The sequence below is a fragment of the Salvelinus fontinalis genome, chromosome 37, assembly GCF_029448725.1.
Source record: "Salvelinus fontinalis isolate EN_2023a chromosome 37, ASM2944872v1, whole genome shotgun sequence".
Classification (NCBI taxonomy): Eukaryota; Metazoa; Chordata; class Actinopteri; order Salmoniformes; family Salmonidae; genus Salvelinus; species Salvelinus fontinalis.
The window spans coordinates 1177971-1204098 of NC_074701.1; the positions used below are offsets into that span (position 1 = coordinate 1177971).

The following is a 26128-nucleotide window of genomic DNA, read 5'->3' on the forward strand; positions in this document are numbered from 1 at the left end:
ATCTTGGTAGACGCACAGTTCTTTGTGTACACTGTGAACCAGTAGAGTTTTAATCTTGTTAATAAAATGAAACCTGATTCTGGGATGTCTCAGTGTGCCGTCATTTAGATTAGATTGAACTACACCACAAGTAGAAGCAAGCCTGTAAAATCTGTGGCACACATCTCTTCTGTACGTTGTCAGCACTTGTTGTTCAAATGGAATGCATTGTTCAAATAGAATGCATTGAAACACCTTGTATTGAGATGAAGAAATGCCAACAGAGCTTGTTCGGCACATAAATTAAGCTTTATTCTTGCTTCTGAAAGTAAACCACAATACAAAAGTGTCTTCTGAGAACAGAGATGTAAACAATTGTCTATGGAATAAAATGTCCGTGTTGGAGTGTAGTTACAAATATTTCTGAATATGAATATTTCTAAATATTAGTACAACAGTGTCTGCTATGTACAGACATGTAAACAACAAAAGCGTCAGATATAAAGTGTCAGTTGTAGATACAAATATTTATGAGCAATATAAATATTTTGGAACTTTAGTAACAGTAGCTTATGAACAGACATGTAAATAACAAAATTGTCTATGGAATAAAATGAATGTGTCTAGTGTCTGACTACTCAGATGAGTTGTTCATTTCACTGGGGATCCCAATCGTTCGGTCCATGTCCTCTTCTTGAAGTCATGTACGAACTCATTCCTCTCAGAGTTTTGGCAAGAGTTCATCCATGAAATCAGCTACAGGTGCCAGGACCCTGTGGAGAGGATGAGAAGACTGGGGAAATTAGAAGTGTCTGGAGAGCAGTGTGCATGGTGAGGAGAGGAGGAAAATGGACAACAGGAGAGAGGAAAGAGGATCAGAGTAAATTCTGAATTTTTTTTTTTTTATTTACCTCTGGGAAAAGCTGGTGGCTAAGTGCAGGACGTTCTCCAGGTCTTGAAATATGTGTTCTATCATTTGCAATGCATTTGCAAGTGATGTGTCAAGGACTGAGTCTCCAGTTCTATTCTCCCTTCTTCTCACACCCCTGCTACTACTACTGCTGCTGCTGTTTGGCACCGGTGAGGAGAAAGCCAGTGGAGTATGTCTTGGAGGTGGGCCCAGGATAGAGCTTCCCAGGTCCTGCATGGATATTGTTGTAGTACTGGGGACAGAGGTAGTGCTTGAACAGGCAATGCTGGAGCGCAGAGAACAAAACCAGGTGCGGTCGTGACTTTAACATTCATTTGAAGACCGTAATTTATCTAACTAACTATATTTAATTGTTACCTGATTAATTTATCATGTAACAATTAACTCATTAGGATCAGGGGCACCACGAGAGCGGATCTTTAAAGAGTTACCATCACCTGAATTAAACTCTAAAAGGTATTTACCTATCACATCTATAGACAGTCAACTTATTAATCATAACCTCGTATCATATCATCATTCTGAACAGTCGTAACCTCCTTGCATCTGCAAAAACCTGAGGCTTACTTAGGATTCAGTACTACCCAAATTGGTTTAATTATTCATTTATTAGCTAAATAAATGGTAACACAGGATAAACATACAACACTTTGCATCAGTTATTGACTCAAGACTTAATATGCTGAGAGCAGGTCCCCCTGGAGGAGTGATAACAACATGGCTGCTTGTTAAGAAGAGAGAGAGAGGGACAGAGACACTTAACATTGGTACCTTCAGAAACTACTTACTTTGCACACGAACCGCCACTCGCTTTGAGTAAGAAATCATGAATGTTTCTACGTGAAATGTCTGGGTTCGCTGGGGATCTCTCGGTGGACAGGGCAGCCATGGAAAGGGGTTTGGGCCTTTTCGCGGCACGCTTGTACGGCCCTGGTTGTCCAAAATGGTTCCAGCAAGTCTTCTGCTGTTGTACTCCTTTGTAGGTGTCCGGTATCCGGTGACGTGTGCAGTCCTGAACAGAACTTGACTTTCCTTCCATTCACTCTTGTAATGTTAATGTTAATTTCTTAACACATCACTTATACAGTGTGCAGGGAAGTCGCGGTTCCGGCAGGCTGACTCGCTCTCTGACCTCACTCAAGGGGCAGTGACTACTCACTGTGCAAAGTTATAAAAACAATTATACTTTGGGCAGGGTGTGTCGCTAGCAACCCACCTCGACAACATCCTGTGAAATTGCAGAGCGCCAAATTCAAATTACATAAATAGTAATAATAAACATTCATGAAAATACAAGTGTTATATACATCGGTTAAAAATTTAACTTCTTGTTAATCCAGCCGCTTTGTCAGATTTCAAAAAGGCTTTAAGGCGAAAGCATACCATGCGATTATTTGATGACAGCGCCCGCTTAGTAAAGCATACAAACATTTTCCAACCAAGCAGAGGAGTCACGGAAGTCAGAAATAGCAATAAAATAAATCACTTACCTTTGAAGATCTTCATCTGGTTGCAATCACAAGGGTCACAGCTACATAACAAATGGTCCTTTCGATCGATAAAGTTCTTCTTTATATCCCAAAAACTCTGTTTTGTTGGCGCGTTTTGTTCAGTAATCCACTGGCTCAAAGGCGGTCAAAACATGCAGACGAATACATCCTAATATTACCGGTAAAGTTCGTTGAAACATGTCAAACGATGTTTACAACTAATCCTCAGGGTGTCAATTATCTAAATAATCGCTATTATTTCAACTAGACAATAGCGTTTTCAATAGAAAGGAAAAAGAACGAAAGGTGCGCACACAGTCACGCGCGCAAACCAGTACTGCATGATTACATAGACCCCTGACCAAAGGTATTTTTCTTCGTCGTTTTTCAGAAAACAAGCCTGAAACCATGTCTAAAGACTGTTGAAATCTAGTGGCAGCCATAAGAACTGCAATCTGGGCCATAACCACTTATATAGTCAATAGGCTTTCAATGGAAAACCACTCGCATCAAAAAATCCCATTTCCTGGATGGATTTTCCTCTGGTTTTATCAGTTCTTTATCAGCCATATCAGTTCTGTTTTACTCACAGACATTATTGTAACAGTTTTAGAAACGTCAGATTGTTTTCTATCCAAATCTACCATAATATGTATATCCTATCTTCTGGGCCTGAGTTATATGCAGTTTACTTTGGGCATGCTTGTCATCCAGAAGTCAAAATACTGCCCCCTAGCCCAAAGAAGTTAACTCCCCCTAGTTCTTTCCTTCCCACTCTAGGGTGAGAGGGGGTCTGATTGAAGTTATTCATTGCGAACCTGATCTGACCTGTTTGGATTATCATGGACAGCCATGACAGTTCCTCCATGGCTTGCATACTCACCAGACATGTCACCCATTGAGGATGTTTGGGATGTTCTTGATCGAAATGTACGTCTTCGTGTTCCAGTTCCTCCCAATATCCAGCATCTTCGCACAGCCATTGAAGAGGATTGTGACAACATTCCACAGGCCACAATCAACAGCCTGATCAACTCTTTACAAAGGAGATGTGAATCGCTGATTACACCAGATACTGACGGGCACTGATCCTGGGCGATTACGCTTGGCTCACAGTCGGCATTCCAATTCATCCCACAGGTGTTCGATGGGGTTGAGGTCAGGGCTCTGTGTAGGCCAGTCAAGTTCTTCCACACCAATCTTGACAAACCATTTCTCTATGGGCCTCGCTTTGTGCATGCGAGCATTGTCATGCTGAAATAGGGAAGGGCCTCCCCCAAACTGTTGCCACAAAGTTGGAAGCACAGAATCGTCTAGAATGTCATTGTATCCTGTAGCGCTATGATTTCCCTTCACTGGAACTAAGGGACCTAGCCCAAACCATAAAAACAGCCCCAGATCATTATTCCTCTTCCACCAATATGCATTGGGGCAGGTAGCGTTTTCCTTGCATCCGCCAAACCTGCCAGATGGTGAAGTGTGATTCATCACTCCAGAGAACGCGTTTCCACTGCTCCAGAGTCCAAGCTTTACATAACTCAAGCCGACACGAGGCATTGCGCATAGTGTTCTTAGGCTTGTGTGTGGCTGCTCGGCCATGGAAAGCCATTTTATGGAGCTCCTGACAAAAATATTTTGTGCTGACGTTGCTTCCAACCGAGGACAGACAATATTTTGGCGCTACGCAGTTCAGCACTCGGTGGTCCCATTCTATGAGCTTGTGTGGACTACCACTTCGCGGCTGAGCCATTGTTGCTCCTAGACATTTCAATTTCACAGTAACAGCACTTACTGGAAAGGTGTTGGAAAGGTGGCATCCATCTTATGACGGTGCCACATTAAAAGTCACTGAGCTCTTCAGTAAGGCCATTATACTGCCAATGTTTGTCTGTGGATATTGCATGGCTGTGTACTCGATTTTTACACCATTCAGCAACGGGTGTGGCTGAAATCGCCGAATCCAATAATTTGAAGAACATCCCACATACTTTTTTATACATAGTGTATCTGTGACTAACAGATACATATCTGTTTTCCTAGTCATGTGAAATCCATAGATTAGGACCTAATTTATTTATTTAAATTGACGGATTTCCTTATATGAACTGTAACTCAATCAAATCTTTGAAATGGTTGTATGTTACGTTTATATTTTTGCTCATTGTATAAAATATGTCTCTAATGAAATAAAAAAATTATAAAAAGAGGTGTACAAGATAAGCCAAGACATAAGTAAAAAATATACTGTGTATTCTTGAACCCCCTTCAAAAAAATAAGTAATGAAATAAATGAAAAAAATATATTGCACTGTATCAATTAGTCAAATATATTTAAAAAGCCCTTTTTACATCAGCAGAAGTCACAAAGTATTATACAGAAACTCAGCCTAAAACTCAAAACAGCAAGCAATGCAAATGTACAAGAACAGTGGCTAGGCAAACTCCCTAGAAATGCAGTTCAACACCATAGTGCCCTCAAAGCTCATCACTAAGCTAAGGGACTAAACACCTCCTTCTGCACCTGGACTGGACTTCCTGACGGGCCGCAGCCAGGTGGTAAGGGTAGGTAACAACACATCCGCAACGCTGATCCTCAACATGGGGGCCCCTCAGGGGTGTGAGCTCAGTCCCCTCCTGTACTCCCTGTTCACTCATGATTGCACGGCCAGGCACAACTCCAACACCATCATTAAGTTTGCCGATGACAAAACAGTGGTAGGCCTGATCACAAACAACGACAAGACAGCATATAGAGAGGAGGTCAGAGACCTGGCCGTGTGGTGCCAGGACAACAACCTCTCCCTCAACATGATCAAGACTAAGGACATGATTGTGGACTACAGGAAAAGGAGGACCGAGCACACCCCCATTCTCATCAACGGGGCTGTAGTGGAGCAAGTTGAAAGCTTCAAGTTCCTTGGTGTCCACATCACCAACAAACTAACATGGTCCAAGCACACCAAGACAGTCGTGATGAGGGTATGATAAAACCTATTCCCTCGCAGGAGACTGAAAATACACTGCTCAAAAAAATAAAGGGAACACTTAAACAACACAATGTAACTCCAAGTCAATCACACTTCTGTGAAATCAAACTGTCCACTTAGGAAGCAACACTGATTGACAATACATTTCACATGCTGTTGTGCAAATGGAATAGACAACAGGTGTAAATTATAGGCAATTAGCAAGACACCCCCAATAAAGGAGTGGTTCTGCAGGTGGTGACCACAGACCACTTCTCAGTTCCTATGCTTCCTGGCTGATGTTTTGGTCACTTTTGAATGCTGGTGGTGCTCTCACTCTAGTGGTAGCATAAGACGGAGTCTACAACCCACACAAGTGGCTCAGGTAGTGCAGTTCATCCAGGATGGCACATCAATGCGAGCTGTGGCAAAAAGGTTTGCTGTGTCTGTCAGTGTAGTGTCCAGAGCATGGAGGCGCTACCAGGAGACAGGCCAGTACATCAGGAGACGTGGAGGAGGCCGTAGGAGGGCAACAACCCAGCAGCAGGACCGCTATCTCCGCCTTTGTGCAAGGAGGAGTAGGAGGAGCACTGCCAGAGCCCTGCAAAATGACCTCCAGCAGGCCACAAATGTGCATGTGTCTGCTCAAACGGTCAGAAACAGACTCCATGAGGGTGGTATGAGGGCCCGACGTCCACAGGTGGGGGTTGTGCTTACAGCTCAACACCGTGCAGGACGTTTGGCATTTGCCAGAGATTCGCCACTGGCGCCCTGTGCTCTTCACAGATGAAAGCAGGTTCACACTGAGCACGTGACAGACGTGACAGAGTCTGTGGAGAACGTTCTGCTGCCTGCAACATCCTCCAGCATGACCGGTTTGGCAGTGGGTCAGTCATGGTGTGGGGTGGCATTTCTTTGGGGGGCCGCACAGCCCTCCATGTGCTCGCCAGATGTAGCCTGACTGCCATTAGGTACCGAGATGAGATCCTCAGACCCCTTGTGAGACCATATGCTGGTGCGGTTGGCCCTGGGTTCCTCCTAATGCAAGACAATGCTAGACCTCATGTGGCTGGAGTGTGTCAGCAATTCCTGCAAGAGGAAGGCATTGATGCTATGGACTGGCCCGCCCGTTCCCCAGACCTGAATCCAATTGAGAACATCTGGGACATCATGTCTCGCTCCATCCACCAATGCCACGTTGCACCACAGACTGTCCAGGAGTTGGCAGATGCTTTAGTCCAGGTCTGGGAGGAGATCCCTCAGGAGACCATCCGCCACCTCATCAGGAGCATGCCCAGGCGTTGTAGGGAGGTCATACACAACTACTGAGCCTCATTTTGACTTGTTTTAAGGACATTACATCAAAGTTGGATCAGCCTGTAGTGTGGTTTTCCACTTTAATTTTGAGTGTGACTCCAAATCCAGACCTCCATGGGTTGATAAATTTGATTTCCGTTGATAATAGTTGTGTGATTTTCTTGTCAGCACATTCAACTATGTAAAGAAAAAAGTATTTAATAAGAATATTTAATTCATTCAGATCTAGGATGTGTTATTTTAGTGTTCCCTTTATTTTTTTGAGCAGTGTATTTGGCATTGGTTCTCAGATCCGCAAAAGGTTCTACAGCTGTATCATCGAGAGCATCTTGACTGGTTGCATCACTGCCTGGTATGGCAACTGCTCGGCCTCCGACCGCAAGGCACTACAGAGAGTAGTGCGTACGGCCCAGTACATCACTGGAGCCAAGCTTCCTGCCATCCAGGACCTCTATACCAGGCGTTGTCAGAGGAAGGCCCTAAAAATTGTCAAAGACTCCAGCCACCCTAGTCATAGACTTTTCTCTCTGCTACCGCACGGCAAGCAGTACCGGAGCGCCAAGTCTAGGTCCAAGAGGATTCTAAACAGCTTCTACCCCCAAGCCAAAAGACTCCTGAACATCTGATGAAATGGCTACCCAAACTATTTACATTTCCCCCCTCTTTTATGATGCTGCTACTCTGTTATTATCTATGCATAAGTCACTTTAACTCTACCTACGTGTATATATTACCTCAATTACCTCGATTAACCATTGCCCACGCACATTGACTCTGTACCTGTACCCCCTGTATATAGCCTCGCTATTGTTATTTTACTGCTGCCCTTTAAATATTTGTTACTTTTATTTCTTATTTTTTTAGGTATTTTTCTTGAAACTGCATTGTTGGTTAAGGGCTTGTAAGTAAGCATTTCACTGTAAGGTCTACACCTGTTGTATTCGGCGCATGCGACAAATACAATTTTATTTGATATCTAACAATAAAGCTCCAACTATTGTCTTCTTATAAAAAAAATTGCCAATCATCAGTCAAGAGTCAGTGAGTAAAAGTTGAGCGCTCTTCCCTATATTTGTATTTGTATTTATTATGGCTCCACATTATTTGCTGCCAAGGCAGCAGCTACTCTTCCTGGGGCCCAGCAACATCAGACAGTTACATACAGTTTAAAATACTACATGAAATTACATTTCATTACGCCTAACACAACACATTCCGTGTGTTTCCTCAGGCTACCACTCCACCACCACATATTTACAATGCAACATCCATGTGCACGTGTGTGTGGAGCGCGTGTCTTATCATGTGTATTTGTGTCTGTGCCTGTGTGTCTCTTCACAGTCCCCTCTGTTCCATAAAGTGTATTTTTATCCATTTATTTAATCCTATTCTGCTGCTTGAATCAGTTACCTGATGTGGAATAGAGTTCCTTGTAGCTATGGCTCTATGCAGTACTGTGTGCCTCCCATAGTCTGTTCTGGACTTGAGGATTGTGTGGTATATATATAGGTGTCCGAGCTGTGTGCTAGTAGTTTAAACATGAAACATCCTCGGTGCATTCAGCATGCCAACACTTCTTACAAAAACAAGTAATGATGAAGTCAATCTCTCCTCCACTTTGAGCCATGAGAGATTTACATGCGTATTATTAATGCTAGCTCTCCGTGTACATTAAAGGGCCAGCCGCGTTGCCCTGTTCTGAGCCAATTGTAATTTTCCCGAGGCCCCTCTTTGTGGCATCTGACCACACTACTGAACAGTAGTCCAGGTGCGACAAAACTAGGGCCTGTAGGACCTGCCTTGTTGATAGTGTTGTTTAAAGTCTAGGTCTGATGAGAACAGAACTGCTAATCATGCATTTACATTGGACCCACTCCCACTTCATACCCTGTCCACTGTAAGAACACCACATTTAAAATGTTTGCTGAACTCATACACTACAGCCCTCCTATTCCTGTCCCTTTCCCAATTTATGTTTAAAAAGGCCACTTTTAAAGCCTCCATAAAAAAATATTAAATGGAAAGTAAGAAAACCAGCAGCGGTAACAAACAAAGGAAATAAATCCCCATGTGGTCATACCCATCATTATTTATAAACTTTTCGGTAAAACTGTACTTGACACACAGTGTCTTACAGGTCATAACCATGTCATAAAATAACAATATCACGTGCTCTTATGTAGGTGTCATAACCAACCATAAAATAATGCAATATACCTGCATGTCACAACAGCTGTAAATATATGGGTCATGAGAGTGTTACGACCATATTATGGCGGGTTATGACAAGTTATGCCAGCTGTTATGACGTGACTGTGTCACAGCATGTTATGACTTTGGGTGTCAAGTATAGTGTTACCAACTTTACTCTTCTCTTCTGCCACTTTCTTTCCATTTGCTGGACCTTTACCTTTTCCTAATAATGCAACATGGCTAATTTAAATGCCAACTTCCCCCTCTGATTAACGTTATCCAAGCCCACGGATGTTTTAATGTGATTGACTGTCCCGATAAACTTCTCTACACCAGGAACAAAACCCTGCATGATAGTCTGTTTACCAAATGAGTCCTCTAGAAAATCATGAATCTTGTCATTCCGATGTTGGGGGTTGAGTCTGGATCTGGGGCAGAGGCTGGAGCTGCTCTGAACCCCCCGGCTCGCTCTCAGATCTGGAGCCAGACGCGGCAGTAGCCCTCATAACTGGGGAGAAAAGTGTCATGTTTTACAAAAATACATCATTAGGAATACCACCTGTCTCAACCAGGCCCGTTGACAAGGCAGTTCTCTTTCACAAACACAACCACTACTTTATTCATTCCAACAACATCACATTTGCCTCAGGCACACACCTGAAACCGTGGCGGAGGTACCGGGGCGGCTGCTCCACGTGAGACATCATCCACACCCCCACCAAACAAATGCGACCCAAGCAACTTCCTCACCTGAAAATGTAGGCTGTATAACCACTAAATAAATCACTTGAACCTAAATCATGCAGGCAACAATTTTTATAAAGATAAAGACATCAAAAAAGGTAACGGCAAACCCTCTCACCACCTACAGCACCCTCACACACCCAACTCCTGTGAGGGAGAGAGACGTCTCCCCCCTCTTTCTGTGTCTGTCTGTCTGTGTCTGTCTGTCTGTCTGTCTGTCTGTCGCTGTCCGTCTGTCCGTCTGTCCGTCTGTCCGTCTGTCCGTCTGTCCGTCTGTCCGTGTGTGCTGGCTGCTAGCCAAACCCTGTCTGTTCCACAGCAGCAAACTGTGCCTGTATTTGTCATTGTCTGAGTGTTACTGTACTGTAGCAGTGCCAGGCAGAGGTGTGCTTTTAGGCTCCTGGACTCGTAATGTGTTGCACCCTCTATGGCTGTTTGGCAAGCTGTGTGTGTGCACTACAAATCCTGGCTGGTGCAGAGCAGGCATATCATCCTGCATTTTCCCGAAATATTAATCTCTCAACCCATCAGACTTTTCCTATACGACCAACCTCTTCTCTCTCTATACATTGATGCCTCTCCTTGAATCTCCTGCAGATTTTATACAGGGACAATGCTGATTTTCTTACTTCTCGGCTGTGACCAAAATGGCACCCATCTCCATATTTTGCCACTACTTTTGACCAGAGCCTTATGGGCCTTCGTCAAAAGTAATACGACTATATAGGGTATACAGTATGGTGCCATTTGGATGCAGCCCTCCAAGCCTTCTTACCTCTCCCTCTAGTGTTGTTCAGCTCTCAGCCTTACTGTCTACTCTCCCCATCGCTACCCAATAACACCAAGTGACTTGCACGAGGGACGTTTATTTTGTTTAAATCTAATCATCCCTTCTCTCTCTCGCTCTCTCTCTCTCTCCCTCTTTCCCCATTCACTCCTTCTCTCTCTGGAAATAATGGTTTCTACGGTTCAGTGATGTCTGCAAACATGCCATCCATCATGGTATGGTTCTGTGGTATACTATCATACACAATTACACTCAGCCACGTGACAATGTGTTACCCTATATACACTACCAGTCAAACGTTTTAGAACACCTACTCATTCAAGGGTTTTTCTTTATTTTTACTATTTTCTACATGTAGAATAATAGTGAACACATCAATCTATGAAATCACACATGATTTAACCAAAAAAGTGTAAAACAAATCAAAATATATTTTCTCATAGCGCTTGATTGTTGTTGCAACTGCACTTGAAGAAACTTTCAAAATTATTGAAATGTTCCGTATTGACTGACCTCCACGTCTCAAAGTAATGATGGACTGTCGTTTCTCTTTGCTTATTTGAGCTGTTCTTGCCATAATATGGACTTGGTCTTTTACCAAATATCTTCTGTATACCCTACCTTGTCACAACACAACTTATTGGCTCAAACGCAATAAGAAGAAAATAAATTCCACAAATTAACTTCTAACAAGGCACACCTGTTAATTGAAATGCATTCCACGTGACTACCTCGTGAAGCTGGTTGAGATAATGCCAAAAGTGTGCAAAGCTGTCATCAAGGCAAAGGGTGGCTATTTGAAGAATCTCAAATAAAAAATATATTTTGATTTGTTTAACACTTTTTTGGTTCCTACATGATTCCATGTGTGTTATTTCATTGTTTTGATGTCTTCACTATTATTATACAATGTAGAAAATAGTAAAAATGAAGAAAAACCCTTAAATGAGTAGGGAAGTACAAACTTCAGACTGGTACTGTATGTGGACACCCCTTCAAATTAGTGGATTTGGCTATTTCAGTCACACATGTTGCTGACAGGGGTATACAATCGAGCACACAGCCATGCAATCTCCAAAGACAAACATTGTCAGTAGAATGGCCTTACTGAAGACCTCAGTGACATTCAATGTGGCACCGTCATAGAATCCCACCTTTCCAAGAAAGCACTGCAGAGAACATGGAAACACGTTTTCTGGAGTGTTGAATCACGCTTCACCATCTGGCAGTCCGACGGACAAATCTGGGTTTGGCGGATGCCAGGAGAATGCTACCTGCCCGAATCCATAGTGCCAACTGTAAAGTTTGGTGGAGTGGGAATAACGATTTGGGACTGTTTTTCATGGTTCGGGCTAGGCTCCTTAGTTCCAGTGAAGGGATATATTTACACTACAGCATATAGTGACATTTTAGATGATTATGTGCTTCCAACTTTGCGGCAACAGTTTGGGGAAGGCCCTTTCCTCATTCAGCCTGACAATTCCCCCGCTCACAAGGTGCATACAGAAATGGTTTGTTGAGATCGGTGTGAAAGAACTTGACTGGCTTGCACAGAGCCCTGACCTCATCCCCATCGAACAATTTTGGGATGAGCCAGGCCTAATCGCCCAACTTCAGTGCCCAACCTCACTAATGCTCTTGTGGCTGAATGGAAGCAAGTCCCGCAGCAATGTTCCAAAATCTAGTGAAAAGCCTTCCCAGAAGAGTAGAGGCTGTTATAACAGCGAAGGGGGAGCAAACTCCATATTAATGACCATGATTTTGAAATGAGATGTTCGCCGAGTAGGTTTCCACATTCTTTTGGTCATGTAGTGTACATTTTGAGAGAGTAGGAAGGCTTTACGTCTGGAAGAGTGATTTCCGCTGTCGAAGTTAATGGAAGTGTCTGGAGCAGTCTGGCCAGGTACCAGGTGAGAGTTGCCGCGGTACTCAGGACTCCGCTGAGAGGTGACAGTGAGACGGTGTCTCCATGTAAACTATACCTGACCGCTAGAGGGAACATGAAGGAGCACTCTCACACACACGTCTCATACACACATGCGAGCAAACACGCATGCTCACATGTGCACACACACACACATACCACTGTTTAATGTGGTCTCTTTATTTTAGTATAGTTGGATGTGCATGGTTAATATATTTAGATGGCATTGGTTTTGGGAAAGGTGTGCATTCTCATGTTGTAAGTTTGTGGGTGTGTGGCTGTTTGAATGAGTCCATGTGCATGCACCTGTGTGTGTGTGTGTGTGTGTGTGTGTGTGTGTGTGTGTGTGTGTGTGTGTGTGTGTGTGTGTGTGTGTGAATGCTGAGCGGCGGCTATGTTGTGTGTTGTTGGGGGGGAAACGGAGCAGTGTACTGGGTGCGGGGCAGATCAGCCTCCTGCAGCTGCTTATCAGGCCCAGGTGGGTCACGCCTGATACCTGCCTGAGCCACAGAGAGCAGCTAACCTGGAAATTGATGTTTCACATCACCAACCTGCTACTCTCTGCTCCACTGTCTGCTAGGAGGAACCCTTCTTGGGAGTTTGTTCGTCTGTTTGGGGTGTGTGTCAGTCTGCTAATGTGTATGTGCTCATCTTTTGGTCTTGTTTTATTTGCATGTCTTTCACCTGGTGTCTGTTTCTTTGTGAGTTTTGATCTGTGTGTGTGTGTGTGTATATGTCTTTGTTTGTTTGTGTGTTTGTATGTGTCTGCTAATGTAGATGTGTATAATTGTTGGTTTTGTTTCTTGCCCTACGTGTATGAGTATGTGAGGGACAGTGAGAGTATTTGCATGTGTCTGTCTCTCGTTGTGAGTATGTGTCTTTTGGTGTGTGTGTATCACAGGAGGCTGCTGAGGGGAGGACAGCTCATAATAATGCCTGGAACGAAGCAAATGGAATGGCATCAAACACGTGTTGGATTTATCTGATTACCATTCCACCTATTCCGCTCCAACCATTAACACAAGCCGATCCTCCCCAAATAATATGCCACCAACCTCCTATGGTCTCTATGTGTTAACCAGAGTGTGTGCAGGGAAATATATCTTGATCTCGAACCATATGTGTGCTGACTGGAAGCGTGTGTGGCTTACGAGTGTGTAAGTTATATTCGGAAGTCAAGATCAATGATTAGTTGTTTTAGACAGGTGTGCTGAATGAAGACAGGTTTTTGTGTTCTTGGTTTGAAAGTTGACATTTGTTCCCATAAAGGACAGCACACTATTGACAGATATAATTCATTGACAAGATGTGTGTCTGTACCTACATTCCTCTAGCTCCCCAGAGAGAAAGAGACATATCATTCCTTTGTCTTCTTCTCCTATCTATCAATCTCCCCATCTTGCTCTCCTCTCCTTCAAATAGGCATGTGCTCGCGCATTTGCACTCTCTCTCCAATTAAAGTCATACTTACACTCTTAGAAAAAAAGGTACCTAGTAGAACCATATAGGGTTATTCAGTATGTCCCAATACTAGGGGCACCCTTTTTGGTGCTAGGTATAACTCTTTGTAGAAGATCCTACCTATAACTCTCTATGTAGCTTCCTTCATAGAACCCCCTGTAGAGGGTTCTTCCTAGAACCCTTTATTAACAGTTCCACTAGCCTTATTAGCCTTTAAAATGTAACTATGTTTGACAATACATTAAATATATCTTAAGGCCTTTTTTTTAATATCTAGTTATACCCTAACGTGGGGGTGTTAGGAAACTGCTGGTTTACAGGCCACAATTGGCCTGCAAGTCACATTATGCTGGCTTGCAAAGGGATGCGTAATTCCTATTGGAATCCAGCCAGATTGAGGTTATACAAAAATTTGACCTTTTAATCACCTGCAACCTGCATTTAGAATGACTGCCAATATAAGGGAGATTGATAAAATAAGACTACCTAAACCATCTAAACTGGAACAACTCAACTGGAACAACCATCTCAGTAACAGGTGAAATAGCTACCAACAGATTTGATTAGCTCAGAAAAGGTATGTTATTTATCTTCGTATAGCATAAGATCAATCAATCAATATACATGCAAAAACACAGATATTGAAACAAACAATTCCAAAAATCAACCTTGCTATAGAGGATACTGGGAATTATGATAATGATGGGCATGGTTTTCAGTGTTTTACTATACAAAAAGTAAAAATGACACAATCACGCTCACCTTTGGTTATTTACACCAACATGTGTTATTTTACACCACATAGTGTTAATGTACAACTTTACAGAGTTATTTTAAGTCCTGAATCAACTCTAGTTGAAACTGGCCAATTTGCTGTGTACAAATATTCCCATATACTGTAGGTACAGTTTAAAACATTCTCACACATATCCTTTTAAACTCTACAGGGTTAAAGTTTAAACACAGTGGTAAACACTAATGCTGAGACACTATTAAAAATAAATAAAAATAATACAATAATAAAGCTCCTCAGATTCAGAAGGGCCTTCCAACTAATCATCAAATAACCCTTTCTTCAAAAAGTGGTTATTAGGATGACAAAGGTTGAACCCTTTGCCGTACAAAGAACCCTCGTCTTCCAAAAAGGTTTCTTCTGAAGAAAATGGTTCTTGGTAGAACCCTATCCCTCTGCAAATAACCATTTTGTGAGAAAAACTTTACTAAAGGTGTATGCTCTTTCGCACTTTTTTCTCTCTTGTCCGTTCTTTTTCTAACCTCTCTCTTCTCTCTCCCTTATGCTATTCCACTTTCTCTTCTCGTTTTCTCTCGTCCCCTATCTCTCTTTTCTTCCCGTCTCTCTTGCTTTCTTTCTCCCTCTCTCTCTGTATGCTGGGAGTGTTGGTGCACGATGGGAAGTGCATGTTTCTTTTTGTTTCCTTTTTCTTGGTGATTTTCCTTGTTCTAAGAATGATTAAGGTTTTTTTCTTTGGTAGAATTATATATTTTAAATTGTTGGAATTGCCCTGGTTTTGGTGGGGATGGCAACCCACATGGGGACGCCGTCGCTGTCACTCGGCACGGCTTCAGACGTGTTACTGAAGCTACTGTCACTGTGTAGGAATTTCTGGTCGCCGTAGGAGAGAAGGTAGGCTATGAAAATGTTTCTTATGCGACGCGGATGAATAAAGCGGTGGTGTTTTTTCTTAAAGAAGCGCGTATTGTCGATCGGATGGTTGAGCATGGCATACTTCTTAAAGGTATGTTTTTTCAAGTTACGCCACTTTTTTCTCCCTCAACAAGGGTACGATTTTCTAATGTACTGCCTTTTATTCCCAATGAGCTATTGGAGCAAGAGTTATTATCGTGGTTTGTGAAGTTTGCAAGTTCAATTAAAATTGTCCCGCTGGGTTGCAAGCACTCTGAAACAGGAAGCAGACTTTGGAGTTATCGTTTAAAGTCAAGTATGACAACATATTGTATATGGCTTAAGTTAGTATAGGTAGTCAACAGTGTTTTGAGTGTGGGGATATTGGCCATACGTGGCATGCTTGCTTGAAAAGGGAGAAGACGGAGGTCGGGATGTAGGTGGTCATCGTAACGCCTGGGCCCACTGATGTAGGGAGAGTGGGTTGACAGTGGTAGAGCAGCCAATAGTACCTGTTGCTCAGGAACAAGTTGTTTGTGTTGACGGTATTGGGTTGCAGCAGACATAGCGTCTGATGTGCAGCAGAAAAATAGACATTTCCCCAGATTGGTGAGGAGATGCCCAGTACGAGTGGTACAGGAGGGGGTTCAGGTGGAGCTAGTGGAGTAGTTTTTTACCGGAGATACATAGTGATGAGGTTGACTGGGGTATGTGTTGGGAGGGGTAACACATACTCAGTCATGGTACTAATTTCAGTGCTGGGGAGGCAATCTTGTTTTCCTCCGTCTTAGGGGTGGCTGTGGTATCTACAACAGAGATTGTCAAGTCAGGTTTTATTGGTCAAGGCGGATGTTATGGGTTCTTAGTTTTTTCATGTTTATGCTCCTAATTAGGGTACAGCGTGTATTGCCGTATTTGTTCAAATAAAGGAAACCTTAACTTCTTACGGCTGAGATCGGCTGAGATCCCGTTAACGGGATGATATGACAACAGCCAGTGAAAGTGCAGGGCGCTAAATTCAAACAACAGAAATCTCATACAAGTATTTTACACCATTTTAAAGATACACGTGTTGTTAATCCCATCACAGTGTCCGATTTGAAAAAGGCTTTACGACGAAAGCACACCATCTGATTATGTTAGGTCAGTACCTAGTCACAGAAAAACACAGCCATTTTTCCAGCCAAAGACAGGAGTCACAAAAAGCAGAAATAAAGATAAAATGAATCACTAACCTTTGATGATCTTCATCAGATGACACTCATAGGACTTCATGTTACACAATACATGTATGTTTTGTTCGATAAAGTTCATATTCATATCCAAAAATCTTAGTTTACATTAGCGCGTTATGTTCAGTAATGTTTTGCCTCCAAAACATCCGGTGATTTTGCAGAGAGCCACATCAATTTACAGAAATACTCATAATAAACATTGATAAAAGATACAAGTGTTTCACATGGAACTTTAGATTAACTTCTCCTTAATGCCACCGCTGTGTCAGATTTCAAAAAAACTTTACAGAAAAAGCACACCATGCAATAATCTGAGTACAGTGCTCAAACACAAAAACAAGCCATACAGGTACCCGCCATGTTGTGGAGTCAACAGAAGTCAGAAATAGCATTATATATATTCACTTACCTTTGATGATCTTCATCAGAATGCACTCCCAAGAATCCCAGTTCCACAATAAATGTTTGTTTTGTTCGATGAAGTCCATAATATATGTCCAAATACCTCCTTTTTGTTTGTGCGTTTAGTTCAAAAATCCAAATTCATGATGCGTAGGCCAGACGAAAAGTAAAAAGATTCCATTACAGTTTGTAGAAACATGTCAAACAATGTATAGAATCAATCTTTAGGATGTTTTTAACATAAATCTTCAATAGTGTTTCAACCGGAGAATTCCTTTGTCTTTAGAAACGAAAAGGAACGCAGCTACCTTTCACGGGGGCGTGCCTGAGTGAGCTCATGGCACTCTGCCAGACACCTGGTTGAAACGGCTCTCATTCCCTCATTGTTCACAGTAGAAGCCTGAAACAAGGTTCTAAAGACTGTTTACATCTAGTGGAAGCCTTATGAAGTGCAATATGACCCCATAGACACCTGTATATTGGATAGGCAAATCTACAAACCTCAGATTTCCCACTTCCTGATTGGATTATTTTCTCATGTTTTTGCCTGCCATATGAGTTCTGTTATACTCACAGACATCATTCAAACAGTTTTAGAAACATCAGAGTGTTTTCTATCCAAATCTACTAATACTATGCATATCTTAGCATCTGGGCCTGAGTAGCAGGCAGTTTACTCTGGGCACCTTATTCATCCAAGCTACTCAATACTGCCCCCAGCCATAAGAAGTTAACACAGTGTTACCAAAAGAGGTGTAAGGTTTTAGGGGGGGACTGGAACTGTACAGGGGATTTTTCTGTTAATCGAACTGCTGAAGAATCTCACCAGCGGTCAGCTACTTGTTTGTCTGGTCTATTAACTGAGTTTGAGCTTTCTGATGTGTGGAGAGTAAGAAATGCAAAAGTTAGGAAGTACACATGGTTAAAAGTTAATGAAGGTCGTGTTAGTGCAGCAATGTTAAACAGGTTGTATGTATCTGAGCACTATTGTAATAGTGTTGTAAGGTGTGACATTACTCCGGTGGGTTTTTCTGATCATCATATTGTTACTGTTGATATTCACTTGTCCACGCAGGTCATCACCTTATTGGTATTTTAATGTTAAGTTATTACGTGATGCCATGTTTTGTGAAATGTTTTTGTTGTTTTGGGAAAAATGGAGAGCTATTCAATGGAATTTTGAGTCCTTGAGACAATGGTTGGAGATTGGGAAGGCTCAAATACGTGTGTTTTGTCAACAGTATACTGTTCTGTCTGGTATTGACATTAAGCTTACTAGGGTATGTGGGACGGTAGCGTCCCACCTCGTCAACAGCCAGTGAAACTGCAGGGCACCAAATTCAAAACAACAAAAATCCTATAATTTAAATTCCTCAAACATACAGGTATTTTACACCATTTTAAAGATACACTTGTTGTAAATCCAGCCAAAGTGTTCGATTTCAAAAAGGTTTTACGACGAAAGCACACCAAACGATTATGCTAGGTTAGAGCCAAGTCACAGAAAAAGACAGCCATTTTTCCAGGCAAAGAGAGGAGTAACAAAAAGCAGAAAGAGATAAAATCAATCACTGACCTTTGATGATCTTCATCAGATGATACTCATAGGACTTCATGTTACACAATGCATGTATGTTTTGTTCAGTAAAGTTCATATTTATATCCGAAAATCTGAGTTTAGGCGGGACGCTACTGTCTCACTTGGCAAAAAGACAGAGAAAATGCAGAGCGCCAAATTCAAACAAATTACTATAACAATTACTATAAAAATCGAACTTTCATTAAATCACACATGACAGATACCAAATTAAAGCTACACTGGTTGTGAATCCAGCCAACATGTCAGAATTCAAATAGGCTTTTCGGCGAAAGCAAACGATGCTCTTATCTGAGGATAGCACCATTGTAAACAAAGAGAGATACGCATATTTCAACCCTGCAGGCGCGACACAAAACGCAGAAATAAAAATATAATTCATGCCTTACCTTTGACGAGCTTCTGTTGTTGGCACTCCAATATGTCCCATAAACATCGCATGGTCCTTTTGTTCGATTATTTCCGTCGATATATATCCAAAATGTTCATTTATTTGGGGCGTTTGATCCAGAAAAACACTGATTCCAAATTGTGAAACGTGACTACAAAATATCTCAAAAGTTACCTGTCAACTTTGCCCAAAAATTTCAAACTACTTTTGTCATACAACTTTAGGTATTCTTAACGTAAATAATTGATCAATTTGAAGACGGGACGATCTGTGTTCAATACAGAATTAAAACCAACTGTAGCTAGCTTTCTGGTCATGCGCTTCTAACAAACAGGACACTTCGAGTGACCCTCCTTCAAGATGGCCGTACTTCTTCATTACACAAAGGAATAACCTCAACCAATTTCTAAAAACTGTTGACATCCAGTGGAAGCGGTAGGAACTGCAAAAAGGTCCCTTAGAAATCTGGTTTCCCAATGAAAGCTCATTGAAAAGAGTGACCACAAAAAAAATCTGAATGGTTTGTCCTCGGGGTTTCGCCTGCTAAATAAGTAATGTTATACTCACAGATATGATTCAAACAGTTTTAGAAACTTCAGAGTGTTTTCCATCCAAATCTACTAATAATATGCATAGCAGCATACCACCCTGCATACCACTACTGGCTTGGTTCTGAAGCTAAGCAGGGTTGGTCCTGGTCAGGCCCTGGATGGGAGACCAGATGCTGCTGGAAGTGGTGTTGGAGGGCCAGTAGGAGGCACTCTTTCCTCTGGTCTAAAAAATATCCCAATGCCCCAGGGCAGTGATTGGGGACACTGCCCTGTGTAGGGTGCCGTCTTTCGGATGGGACGTTAAACGGGTGTCCTGACTCTCTGAGGTCATTAAAGATCCCATGGCACTTATCGTAAGAGTAGGGGTGTTAACCCCGGTGTCCTGGCTAAATTCCCAATCTGGCCCTCAAACCATCATGGTCACCTAATAATCCCCAGTTTACAATTGGCTCATTCATCCCCCTCCTCTCCCCTGTAACTATTCCCCAGGTCGTTGCTGCAAATCAGAATGTGTTCTCAGTCAACTTACCTGGTAAAATAATGGTGAAATAAAATAAATAAATAAATATCTTAGCTGGCAGTTTAATTTGGGCATGCTTTTCATCCAAAATTCCGAATGCTGCTGCCTACCCAAGAGAAGTTAAAGAGACTTTCAGAGACCTTGAACAGGACATTGAGTCTATTGAATTGAAGAGACATGAACTGAGGTCATTTTTAGATGAGAATGAAGGGTACCTTGATTAGGTCTCGCGTTGCTACTTTCAAGGATATGGATACTCCTAGCGTTTTTAATTTTTTTTAACCTAGGGCCATGCAAGCAGATGGTCTTCCTTCGTGTCCCTGATAGGAAGGTGACCACGGATGACGGTGAGATGCTCCAACATGCCGTGGATTTCTACTCTGCCCTCTACAAGGCGGAGGATTGTGATCCTCTGTGTGCTGAGCAGTTGTTACATGGACTTCCTCAATTGGGCCTTGAGCAGAGAGCTGGTTTGGACTCTGCAGGAGCTGTTCACTGCAGTTATGCAGCTCTCATCATGGTTTACCAGCTGATTTCTAAAAGCACTTTTGGGGGTGTATTGGGGGGGTTACTTATGAAGTGGTGTGTGAATCTTTTCATGAGGGTTCTCTTTCTGTATCCTGTCAACGTGCTGTGCTTTCAATGTTGCCAAAAAAAGGGGGACTTGTCTCTTTAAAAAAACTGGCGACCTGTTGCATTGCTGTGTGTAGAATATAAAATTATATCTAAGTGTCTCTCAAACAGGTTGAAAGTATACCTGGGGCTGTTGGTCCACTAGGACCAGTCTTACTATGTACCTGACTGCTCTAGCATTGATAACTTCTTTCTAATAAGAGATGTTTTAGATATTTGTCTCATGTGAATGTGGGTTTGCTTTCTTTCGATCAGGAGTAGGCTTTTGACCGTGTGGACCACCAGTACTTGTTGCAAAACAATGAATGTCTTTGCGATTGGGGATGTTTTTTTGTCTTAGATGAGTTTACTGTATGCTGGGGCGTCATGTATGTTGAACCTAGTGGGCGGTTTGAACTGCCTGATCCCCGTCCATAGGGGTATTAGGCAGGGATGCCTAATTTCAGGACAGTTATATTGTCTGGCAATCAAACCAATGCATTTTGTTTTTTAAGAGCGAGGCTTACTGGTTTCTCTGTGCCAGGGGTTATGAGAGGTACCACAATAGCACTGTCTGCGTATGCAGATGACAGTTTTTATTACAGGGGGTGTGGATGTTAAGGTTCTCTCAAACACTCTAAAAGTGTATGATGGGGCCTCCTCAGCTAGTGTCAATTGGGAAAAGAGTGAATTGCCGTGGGCAGGTCAGCTTCAGACAGGGTCCGCTCCACGGTTACCAGGGGGATTCAGTGGTTCAGAGATAGGATGAAGACTGGAGTTATTTCTAGGTTCCGATGTCTTTCAAAAAAAGAACTGCGAGGGTGTAGTGGAGAAGGTGTGTGCCAGATTGTCTAGGTGGAAATGGGTGCTACCCGAGCTGTCTTATAAGGGAAGGGTGCTGGTAGCCAATAACCATTTGTCTGTGCCTCTACTCTGTGGCACAGACAAATGATTTTACAGCCACCGGGGTCCTGATACAAGAGCTTCAGAGGACCCTTGTCAATTTCTTCTGGTCCGGACAACATTTGATTAAAGCTGCATCCCTGTACCTGCCACTGCACATGGGTGGGCAAGGCCTGGTGGACATTTATTCTATGATCATGGATTTCTGGGTTCAAGCAACCCAGAGACTGTTGTACAGACAGACAGGAAGGCAGAAAGACAAGGCCAGGCAGGCAGACCGGCAGACAGACACAGACAGTTTCAGAGGGAGTGAGAAGGTTGAGGGGATGAAAGAAGGGGGAGGGAGAGAGAAGAAAAAGATAGGGGATAAAGAGGAGGAAGAGCATGGATCTCCAACCCTGTTCCTGGAGAGCTACCGTCCTGTAGGTTTTTCGCTACAACCCCTGTTGTATTTAACTTGATTCTGCTTATTAACCAGTTCATTATTAGAATCAGGTGAGCTAGATTAGCGAAAACCTACAGGACGGTAGCGCTCCAGGAACAGGGTTGGAGAGCCTTGAGGTAGAGAGAAGAGACAGACAAAGAAGAGGGAGGGCGGCGTCCACATCACTAAGGACTTAACATGGTCCAGACAAACCCGCACAGTCATGAAGAGGGCACAATAGCGCCTCTTCACCCTCAAGAGATTTGGCATGGGCCTCAATAAATTATACAGCTGCACCAATGAGGGCATCCTGACTGGCTGCAAAAACACCTTTGCATGGCAACTGCTTGGCGTCTGACCACAAGGCATTACAGAGGGTAGTGATTTCGGCCTAGAACATTACTGAGGTGGAGCTCCCTGCCATCCAGGCAGTGTAAATTGTGTCACACACACACTCTCCTTCACTGCAGCCAACATGAGTAAAACATTTAAACGTGTTAACACTCACAAGGCTGCCAGCCCAGACGACATCCCTAGCCGCGTCCTCAGAGCATGCGCAGACCAGATGGCTGGTGTGTTTACGGACACATTCAATCAATCCTTATCCCAGACTGCTGTTCCCACATGCTTCAAGAGGGCCACCGTTGTTCCTGTTCCCAAGAAAGCTAAGGTAACTGAGCTAAACGACTATCGCCCCGTAGCACTCACTTGCGTCATCATGAAGTGCTTTGAGAGTCAAGGATCATATCACCTCCACGATACCTGACACCCTAAACCCACTCCAATTTGCTTACCGCCCCAATATGTCCACAGACAATGCAATCGCAATCGCACCCACACTGCACACGGCCCTAACCCATCTGGACAAGAGGAATACCTATGTAAGAATGCTGTTCATCGATTACAGCTCAGCATTTAACACCATAATACCCTCCAAACTCGTCATTAAGCTTGCGACCCTGGGTCTCGACCCCGCCCTGTTCAACTGGGTCCTGGACTTTCTGATGAGTCGCCAACAGGTGGTGAGGGTAGGAAACAACATCTCCACCCTGCTGATCCTCAACACATGGGCCCCACAAGGGTGTGTTCTCAGCCCTCTCCTGTACTCCCTGTTCACCCATGACTGCTTGGCCATGCACACCTCCAACTCAATCATGAAGTTTGCAGACGACACTACTACCCTCTGTAGTGCCTTGCGGTCGGAGGCCGAGCAGTTGCCATACCAGGCAGTGATGCAACCAGTCAAGATGCTCTCGATGATACAGCTGTAGAACCTTTTTGCGGATCTGAGGAGCCATGCCAAATATTTTTAGTCTCCTGAGGGGGAATATCCTTTGTCGTGCCCTCCTCACGACTGTCTTGGTGTGTTTGGACCATGATAGTTTGTTGGTGATGTGGACACCAAGGAACTTGAAGCTGTCAACCTGCTCCACTTCAGCATCTCAAAGGGTAATTTTTTGGGGGGGGGAATCGAAATACCTGTTTTTGCTTTGTGTTTATGGGGTATTGTGTGTAGATCGATTAGTTTTTTTTTTTGTAATCAGTTTTAGAACGAGGCTGTAACGTAATAAAATGTGGAAAAAGTAAATTAGGTTCGAATATCTTTCGAATGCGCTGTTTAACACAATAAAGTAGAAAAGTATATGTTTTAAATATATACAGTGGGGAGAACAAGTATTTGATTCACTGCCGATTTTGCAGGTTTTCCTACTTACAAAGCATGTAGAGGTCGGTAATTTTTATCATAGGTACACTTTAACTGTGAGAAAAAATCCTGAAAATCACATTGTATGATTTTTAAGTAATTAATTTGCATTTTATTGCATGACATAAGTATCACCTACCAATGTGTCAAAGAGCACTGTTTCTGCCCGGTTTCGAACCGGGGACCTTTCACGTGTGATTCGAATGTGATAACTACTACACTACAGAAACTGCTGCATGTGATTTCTGCAAGGACTAAACCACATTTTACTGATATTTACTGCAAAAGAAGGCATTTATGAAAGCAACTATTCTCTGTCATAAATACAGTTCTTTCTGAATGTGTCAAAGAGCACTGTCTCCACCCGGTTTCGAACCGGGGACCTTTCGCGTGTTAAGCGAATGTGATAACCACTACACTACAGAAACTGCTGCATGTGAATTTTGCAAGGACTAAACCAAATTTTACTGATATTCACTGCATGTATTTGAATTTCCAAAATATTATTATTCTCTGTTATAAATACAGTTCTTACTGAATGTGTCAAAGAGCACTGTTTCTGCCCGGTTTCGAACCGGGGACCTTTCACGTGTGATTCGAATGTGATAACTACTACACTACAGAAACTGCTGCATGTGATTTCTGCAAGGACTAAACCACATTTTACTGACATTCACTGCATGTATTTGAATTTCCAAAATATTATTATTCTCTGTTAAAAATACAGTTCTGACTGAATGTGTCAAAGAGCACTGTTTCCACCCGGTTTCGAACCGGGGACCTTTCGCGTTTTAAGCGAATGTGATAGCCACTACACTACAGAAACTACTGCATGTGATTTTTGCAAGGACTAAACCAAATGTTACTGATATTCACTGCATGTATTTGAATTTCCAAAATATTATTATTCTCTGTTATAAATACAGTTCTTACTGAACGTGTCAAAGAGCACTGTTTCTGCCCGGTTTCGAACCGGGGACCTTTCACGTGTGATGCGAATGTGATAACTACTATACCACAGAAACTGCTGCATGTGGTTTTTGCAAGGACTAAACCAAATTTTACTGATATTCACTGCAAAATAAGGCATTTATGAAAGCAACTATTCTCTGTTATAAATACAGTTCTCACTGAATGTGTCAAAGAGCACTGTTTCAACCCGGTTTCGAACCGGGGACCTTTCACTTGTGATGCAAACGTGATAACCACTACACTACAGAAACTACTGCCTGTGTTTTTTGCAAGGACTAAACCAAATTTTACTGATATTCACTGCATGTATTTGAATTTCCAAAATATTATTATTCACTGTTATAAATACAGTTCTTACTGAATGTGTCAAAGAGCACTGTTTCTGCCCGGTTTTGAACCGGGGACCTTTCGCGTGTTAAGCGAACGTGATAGCCACTACACTACAGAAACTGCTGCATGTGATTTTTGCAAGGACTAAACCACATTTTACTGTGTAAGGACATAAGGGATAGAATTGTAGACCTACACAAGGCTGGGGTGGGCTACAGGACAATAGGCAAGCAGCTTGGTGAGAAGGCAACAACTGTTGGCGCAATTATTAGAAAATGGAAGAAGTTCAAGATGACGGTCAATCACCCTCGGTCTGTGGCTCCATGGAAGATCTCACCTCGTGGGGCATCAATGATCATGAGGAAGGTGAGGGATCAGGTCAGAACTACACGGCAGGATCTGGTCAATGCCCTGAAGAGAGCTGGGACCACAGTCTCAAGGAAAACCATTAGTAACACACTACGCCGTCATGGATTAAAATCCTTCAGCGCACGCAAGGTCCACCTGCTCAAACCAGCGTATGTCCAGGCCCGTCTGAAGTTTGCCAATGACCATCTGGATGATCCAGAGGAGGAATGGGAGAAGGTAATTTGGTCTGATTAGACAAAAATAGAGCTTTTTGGTCTAAACTCCACTCGCCGTGTTTGGAGGAAGAAGAAGGATGAGTACAACCCCAAGAACACCAGCTCAACCGTGAAGCATGGAGGTGGAAACATCATTCTTTGGGGATGCTTTTCTGCAAAGGGGACAGGACGACTGCACCATATTGAGGGGAGGATGGATGGGGCCATGTATCGCGAGATCTTGGCCAACAACCTCCTTCCCTCAGTAAGAGCATTGAAGATAGGTCATGGCTGGGTCTTCCAGCATGACAACGACCCGAAACACACAGCCAGGGCAACTAAGGAGTGGCTCCGTAAGAAGCATCTCAAGGTCCTGGAGTGGCCTAGCCAGTCTCCAGACCTGAACCCAATAGAAACTCTTTGGAGGGAGCTGAAAGTCCGTATTGCCCAGCGACAGCCCCAAAACCTGAAGGATCTGGAGAAGGT

At 42.9% G+C, this 26128-nt stretch overlaps 1 protein-coding gene and 4 non-coding genes across 5 annotated transcripts in view; 1 reads left to right on the forward strand and 4 right to left on the reverse strand.

The window, feature by feature from the left end:
• LOC129835970 (cadherin-23-like) overlaps positions 1-26128 on the forward strand; it is a 717892-nt gene that overhangs the window by 125603 nt on the left and 566161 nt on the right. The window lies entirely within an intron of this gene.
• trnav-aac (transfer RNA valine (anticodon AAC)) lies at positions 24133-24205 on the reverse strand. Its single transcript has one exon. It is a non-coding gene; the product is annotated as a tRNA-Val (tRNA).
• On the reverse strand, positions 24531-24603 carry trnaf-aaa (transfer RNA phenylalanine (anticodon AAA)). Its single transcript has one exon. It is a non-coding gene; the product is annotated as a tRNA-Phe (tRNA).
• trnav-cac (transfer RNA valine (anticodon CAC)) lies at positions 24928-25000 on the reverse strand. Its single transcript has one exon. It is a non-coding gene; the product is annotated as a tRNA-Val (tRNA).
• On the reverse strand, positions 25127-25199 carry trnav-aac (transfer RNA valine (anticodon AAC)). Its single transcript has one exon. It is a non-coding gene; the product is annotated as a tRNA-Val (tRNA).